The 7500-nt window shown below is 47.4% G+C and overlaps 1 protein-coding gene across 1 annotated transcript in view; it reads left to right on the top strand.

The window, feature by feature from the left end:
- Positions 1-2189: 2189 nt before the first annotated feature.
- The window catches only part of fam163ba (family with sequence similarity 163 member B, genome duplicate a), a 34436-nt gene continuing 29125 nt past the window's right edge, over positions 2190-7500 (top strand). The window contains exon 1 of the mRNA XM_048259025.1: positions 2190-3747. The gene's annotated coding sequence lies outside the window, so the exon portion shown is untranslated. The remainder of the gene's footprint in view (positions 3748-7500) is intronic.

Genomic DNA, 7500 nt, shown 5'->3' with positions numbered 1-7500 from the left:
GTGGGGCTGTCTGGCTCTCTCTGTGCGGGGTGGCACGGGGCAGCACAGGGGGCGTGGGGAGGGGGCGGCTCCAGACTGAGTGGGGTCCTTCTCAATATCTCCATCCCGCCACAGGACAATAAGTCTTTTGTGCTCAGCGTATCTCCCACTCCGGCTCCGAGTATATTGCGCCACACAGACGCCCTCCCTTTATTGATTCACCCATGTATTAATATTTAAGATGCTATTAAGAGCTCATAGAGGGGTCCCGCAAATGTCCCCTAGTCCTGATGCAATCTATTCTCTCCCCATGGCTCCCCATGCATCTTTTGCATCCAGTAATTGATTGCTCGTAGTTGCAGGCAAAACCTCCCCTGTATCGTGTCTATAAGTGGGACCACTGATCCTGCTTAAAGGGCATATATGCATATAGGGCATTGTTTATGCACATAAATGCATATGTTGTCATGGTGCAGTTTGTGCTGTCATTGTTTGTCATTGCAGAGGAGGGGGTGGACCCGGCCCAGCCTGGCACACGTGACTCAGGGCTGGGCTCAGACAGTAGAGAGGTCCAGTCTGCAGTTCTGAGCGGGCTGGCATTGCTGATTATACCATATAGATAGGGCAGATCTGGCCTTGGACCGTATCCAAGAACTTGCCATTTCAAAGTCCTCAGTAGGGGGCGCTGTGGCGAAACTGGCTACAGCGCCCGTGCCATGTTTGGGTCCGAGTGCCCGCGGGGACCCAGATTCGAGTTCGACCTGCGGTCATTTCCCGATCCCACTCCATCTCTCTCTCTAACACTTGCTGCCTGACATACTTCACGGTCCTATCTGAATAAAGGCAAAAATCCCCAAAAATATATTATAAAAATAAAGAGTCCTCAGTAGTCATATATTATATTAAAAGTCGTCAGTAGTAATATATTATATAAAAAGTCGTCAGTAGTAATATATTATATAAAAATTCGTCAGTAGTAATGTATTATATAAAAAGTCCTCAGTAGTAATATATCATATGAAAAGTCCTCAGTAGCATGACTGAAAACTGAAAACTGCATGTAAACATGCAACTGCATCCCATAATGATTTCTGGACGTTAAATGACATTTGTAATACTTTAGGTAGGCTATTAACTGGTGACGACAACACTGATGTTTCTTTCTTTTTTTTATTGATGCGGAGATGTCTCCATCATTGTGCGTGAAAATGACACACACGATTGTAAAAGTGCACTTGGGCTATATCTGTGACTGTGTGGGACATTGTGTGGGCTATCTAGTCATGTTCGCTGTCCATGGTGCTAGCAGTTGATCGTGTGTGATTCTTTTACTGATCTTAGTTATCACAGTATATTTCTCTCTTTCCATCTCGCTCTGTCTGTTTCCCTGTAACTTTGTATGACTTTTTGTGTTTTGCAGTATGCTCTGGTGAGACTAAGGCATAGCTTATACATCAATTAAATTTGAGTCACCACTGGAGCAAACCAGTGTAGCGGTAGTTTGCTACAGAGGGAACCCTGAAGAGCTTCAAAGAGTTTTACTAACACGGGGTGGGAGGCAGTCTCTTTTTCACAGGGACATGCACAGTTGCACAGCTTGAAGACATTTGAGTTGGTGTGTAAACATTTGACTTTGCTTAAGCATTTGTTTAACCTTGGCCGGCCATTCCTAAATCGGAGTAAATGCTTTGGTTGGTGTGGAAGGATGGACTTAGTAGACTACATCCTGAGTAAATGCCATTGGGTGCATTTCTTGTTGTGGCTCACAGTACAGCTTCGACATTTCTGGTACATTAACATCCTACCTCAGCCCGAGACTTGTGTTTGGGAAAAGTTATGTGTGCTTAAAGGTGAATGGAATGATTTGTTTTGTTGTGGGGAAGATATTCGAGGATATTTTAGAATTTCTTGTTCACTGAGCAAACTGTAGCTTTTGGGTTGAAGCGGGGCCAGGAGGCTACTCTTTGTATCCCCTAGCTTTCAGTGTGGAGAAATAGACTTCTGCTGAAGGCTAGCTTTTTGTTGGCTTATGTAATGTACAGACACTGAATAGAAACGCTCTATATCTATTCAATCACGACTTCTCTCTCTTTGGTCTTTCACTGTGTGTGTGTGTGTGTGTGTGAGAGAGAGAGAGAGAGAGAGAGAGAGAGAATATTCTCCATGTCTCATACACAGGAGATTAATTATGTGCGCTGTGTTGGCCGTAAACGACCACTGCTTCCATCAAACGGTCGGCCGAGAAACAGCTCTGAGAGATGGGAAGAGGACTTGGGAGCTGTTTTATTGCATTTCGCCTCTGTGTTCCCGGCTGCGTTTTTCATTCAACTCACACGCTCATCATGCACTAAATAGAAATGAAGACTGGACTATACTATATTATATTTAAATAAAATACAACTGATTCGGAATAAACTTCGTTTTAAGCAAAACTCTGGCAGTGGGGGAGTGGCTGAGTGCACACGTTCGTCAGCCCACACCACCATCTACCGTTCCCGCCTGGAAAATATACCGCGCTTCAGGTCCGAATTAGTTTAATGTGCCATTCGCCCATAGCCAGTTCTCGAACTGATGAGAAAAGATAATTCTGCCAGACATCAATGTTAAGTAATCATTCATACTCCCGTTGCGCGCATTTGGCCAGTTCCGCGGGACATTAATGGACGCTGGGAGACTCGGTCTTCGTTTCTCCCAGTGATGTGACCACTACAACCTCTCCGAGGAGCATCACTGCTGCACGGAATTGTCGCCCAGTCGCCACACGCATTGTAAGCGCGCGGGGGAGATTTATAGGGGGTTTCAGACCGCGAGATCAGCAGCTGCAATTACTCCGCGCGAAGATCCGGGGAACAGCAAGCTGCTCAGACGTACGGTGGCCCCGAGCGTCCGTGCAGCGACGAGGCAGAGGCGGCAGGCAGGGAAGGCTGCTAATTCCTTGCGGTTTGTGCGACTGAGAAGGGCTTGAGCTTGCTCGCAGAATAATGGGAAACTGCATCGTTACGAGGAGCTGTTTTAATTTCCCAGTTGCAGACAGGCAAGTGGCGGGGCTTCACTAAGAGTGCGCCTGTTTGGTGTGGTTTGATTGGGAGCCTTCTTGAACACACGGGGCCGTTTTTATTCCTCGGCACAAGCAGACGGAGTGTAGGGCTCTACTACATAACAACCTCGTCGTGGGAAATATACCATCTTATTTGTGACATGTGTGATATGTGAGCGCCCTTTGATCCTTGTCGCAGCAATCATTTTGGAAGTTACAATCTTTTTTGTAATTTCCTTGTTACTGATATTCAGTAGACCAAAGGAGGAACGACTAATGTAAAGTTGAGACACTGATTTTTGTCTGAAAGCACAACTACTGCGGACTAACTTACTTTCGTGACTTGAGACGGGATTACTGCGCCAGTAAGTCTTCAGAGAGTTTGATGATGAAACGGGACACAAAATTATATTCAGGCATAGCCCGTTATTCCAGTTGAATCGCCTACATGGAATCGACGACTTGAAAGGGAAGTGTGTTTTATTTTATTGTTTTCTTTCACGTGTAAGATTCTTTTGTCTTCTTTTGACGCGATTGGCTACTGTGACATTAGCTCGTGTCCTCCTCATGTTGAAGCCGCTGGGGTTACCCATAGCCGACCAAACTATCTCCAAACATCAGCCCGCGGCACTCGGAAGCAACTGCCAACTTCACCCGAGACCCAGGGCTGAGCATCATCAAGCCCGTACCTCCTGCTTATGTGATCTGCCTCATTTCTAAGGTTTCTGGAGGTAAGATTACACTGCGTGTATATTTTCAAGACTTTGTGTGTTCTATTAGAAACAGCAGACATTCTGAATTTCAGACGAATATGTTCCATGCTTGGTTGTGACTGGTCAAAGGTTACACTACTGTTATACGTTTCACTTTTTGATTAATTGGAGGTTCACACCAGATGCAAACTAACTGGATTTGTTCACGTTTGCTGAACGCAGTGCATTATCTGCATAGTTTGTGTTGTGTGTTTCTCGATCAGCTCTATTCGCGTAGTTGGTGGCTGCTTAGAGTTAGTTGACCAAAAATAATTCGCGCCTCCTGCTCTTCCGTGAGTGGGCAGCAGCCTAATTTTATCAAACGGCCCTGTTCGCTGTCCATGGTGCTGGCGGAGCGTCTGCGTGAATGGCAACATTGTATGTCTCTTAAGTTGTCACAGTATACGTGGATATAAATAGTAGTTTATTTTTTTACATCTCTCTCTACATATGCCTCTTTCTACATGTTATGCCCTTTTCAGCCAGTTCGCCATACATGAATATTAAGCCTTGTTTTAGACTAAAGGCTTTTTTTTTTCAATGGAGATTTTCATTGAGGTGTTCGTTAGTCTTAGATTATCCCAATCCATGTATGGGGAACTGGTGGCCTGGTCTGGTCATGGCCTGGTGAAAGTCATGCACAGCTTGATACATCACCTCTCTACATGTGAGTCAGCTGATTGGAATAGTCACACTGTGTGACCTCATGCTTTTGTCACTGCACAGTTCAGTCACAGTACACACACCCTTACACACACACACTCACACACACACACACACACACACACACACACACACACACACACACACACATGCTCTCTCACACACACACCCACACACACACACACACACACACTCACACACACACACACTCACACGCTCACACACACACACACATGCTCTCTCTCTCACACACACACACACTCACACACACACACACACACACACTCACATACCCACTCACATACAAACACACACACACACACCCTCACACACACACACACACACACACACACACACACACTCACACACACACACACACAAACGCATGCTCACACACATGCACACACACACACACACACACACACATGCGCGCTCACACACCCGCTCACATACACACACACACACACACACACAGCTCTCCACTGCTCTCACACACGCGCGTGCACACACACACACACACACACAGCTCTCCACTGCTCACATACACACACACACACACAGCTCTCCACTGCTCACCAAGTAAGGCTTTGCAACTACCTACCAAATCAAGTGGATCATTCCGGGTGTCACTCACCCCAATTCATTATCAGAGGCAAACAGAGGGTGGTCTCCTGAGTGTGTGGTGTGCGGTGGGGATCGATGCTGGACGCTGAGATTGGTCATTCGGTAGTCATCCTGGGCTCGACCAGTGTCCCCTGTGGCTGGTTGGTCTCACATCCTGAACGAGCTCGGGGGGTAATTACTCTGGTTCACACAGGGGGTCCATGACCAACAGACAGGATGGAACTGGTCAGGGAAGGGTGTGGTGGGGGGTTGAGAGGTGGGAGCTGGGATTGGGGAGCTGGGAGGTGGGAGCTGGGAGGTGGGAGCTGGGAGGTGGAAGCTGGGATGTGGGAGGTGGGAGCTGGGATGTGGGAGGTGGGAGCTGGGAATGGGGTGTGGGAGGTCGAGAGGTGGGAGCTGGGATGTTGAGAGATGGGAGCTGGGATGTGGGAGGTGGGAGCTGGGAATGGGGTGTGGGAACTGGGATGTGGGATCTGGGAGGTGGGAGCTGGAATGTGGGAGCTGGGATGTTGAGAGGTGGGAGCTGGGATGTGGGAACTGGGAACGGGGTGTGGAAGGTTGAGAGGTGAGAGGTGGGAGCTTGGAGGTGGGTGGGAGCTGAGAATGGAACTCATCAGAACAGGACCAACGGAGTCCAGTAATGAGCAGCTGTCAGGGTAGGCTAGGCTGCAGCGGGACTGGAGAGTGGAGTGAGAGTGGTGAGATTTCAGCACTGTGCCAGAACAGAGCTACATGAGTCCTCATAACAAGTAGGAGTCAGGGTAGACTGCAGTTAGACTGGAGGTGTGGAGAAGCTTGGTATTAGCATGAGAGAGGAGCTTGTTAATATTGAGAAGCTTGGTGCTAGCATGAGAGAGAGGAGCTTGCTAATGGATGGATCATAGCTCAGGGTAGACTGGAGGCTCTGAGAAGATTGGTGTTAGCCTGTGAAGAAGAGGAGCTTGCTAATGGATGGATCACAGCTCAGGGTAGACTGCAGTTAGACTGGAGGCTCTGAGAAGATTGGTGTTAGCATGAGAGAGAGGAGCTTGACTGGATCTCAGTATGGTCCAGTCTGATTAGAAGCAGAATAGGCCCATATGTGTCCCATAGCGACTGCGGTCAGACTGGAAGCTGGAGCTGGTTCTTAAATTAATGTAGCAGTAATTAACATCATTTTACGTTTGCGTTATTTTTAGCCTGCTGTGACATCGTAAATCTAAAATCTAGAAATAAAAAATGCAGACAAAAAAAGGAAACCGGTGACTCTGGAATGGATCTGGATCTGATGCAAACCAGATTCCGGTCCTGATATGGCCCCAATCCAGTCCCCTGACAGTTAACTAGTATTACTGTGTCTGTGAGATTAGAGCTTGCTGTGAACCAGAGAAGACTGGTCTTACCCTGAGAGTAGGTGACCGTAAAAATAAATGTGGTCCTGGCCCATGCTGGAACAGAGGCAGGTCAGTATGTCAGAGCCAGAGCCAGAGCCTGGAAAATCCAGACCCTGATAATCTAGAAAGATTAAGGGTCTGGCATGAACAATGTAATTGCCCAACTCGCGGGGCGGCACCAAGCATGAATTTGAAAATCTCACTGCACGCAATTGGATAACACTAGACCAATGTTTACTCTGAATGATTCCAGACTTCGACGCAATTGGATAACACAACGATCAATGTTTCCAACGTTGCAGCGCTGTCCTCATCAGTTTAGCTCGCCTCTGGCCCACCTATATCAGATATGATTTGATTGGTTCCACAGGATGCAAGGGGAAAAAGTAACGTGCATCATTGCTCATTGCCAGAGTGTCTCGCAGACACAATTCCATTGGATTTCCAGGGTAAGACTCAGCCAGATCAGAACCAGATCAGGGCCAGGACTCAGCCAGATTAGAGCCATAACAGAGCCACACTCAGAGAGACATTGGTGAGCAGTAAGATCAGAGTTTACTGTTGAGGAGCAGAGCAGCCTGCGGTGCGTTCAAAATAGCAGAGGAAAGTAAACCTTCCCCAGCAGTGTTTTCTTTGGCTCTGAATGCTGCCCTGCACAACGTTGTGTGAACACACAAAAAACAACTCTAGGAGGCTGTTATCAGCAACAAAATTGCCAATGTTGGACTAAGGGGTGTAATTTAAGTCCAGCAATTTGGAATGTTTACACACATTTTTTTTTTTTTTTTTTTCAAATAATATGCTGTTTACCTCTGTTTGCTGAAACTGAACGCACCTCTGGTCTTACGCCAGTGCTTCTGATCTGGAGTCAGATCCGTTTCTGATCTGGTTCAGATCCGTTTCTGATCCAGATCAGATGCTGGCCGGGTGTGGGCCTGAACTGGGCCATCTGAGAGCCAGATTCTGGCCACAGTCACGTCACAGTCAGACAGACAGGCCGCGCTGTCTGTCTTTCTGGTTGTTACGGTTCCCCACCGGAAAACCGCAACATAAAGTGTAGAACGACGACTGG

Source organism: Alosa alosa, chromosome 12 (genome assembly GCF_017589495.1).
Source record: "Alosa alosa isolate M-15738 ecotype Scorff River chromosome 12, AALO_Geno_1.1, whole genome shotgun sequence".
Lineage (NCBI taxonomy): Eukaryota > Metazoa > Chordata > Actinopteri > Clupeiformes > Clupeidae > Alosa > Alosa alosa.
The sequence above is the reverse complement of the archived record's forward strand: the minus strand, read 5'-3'. Positions and strand labels throughout refer to the sequence as shown.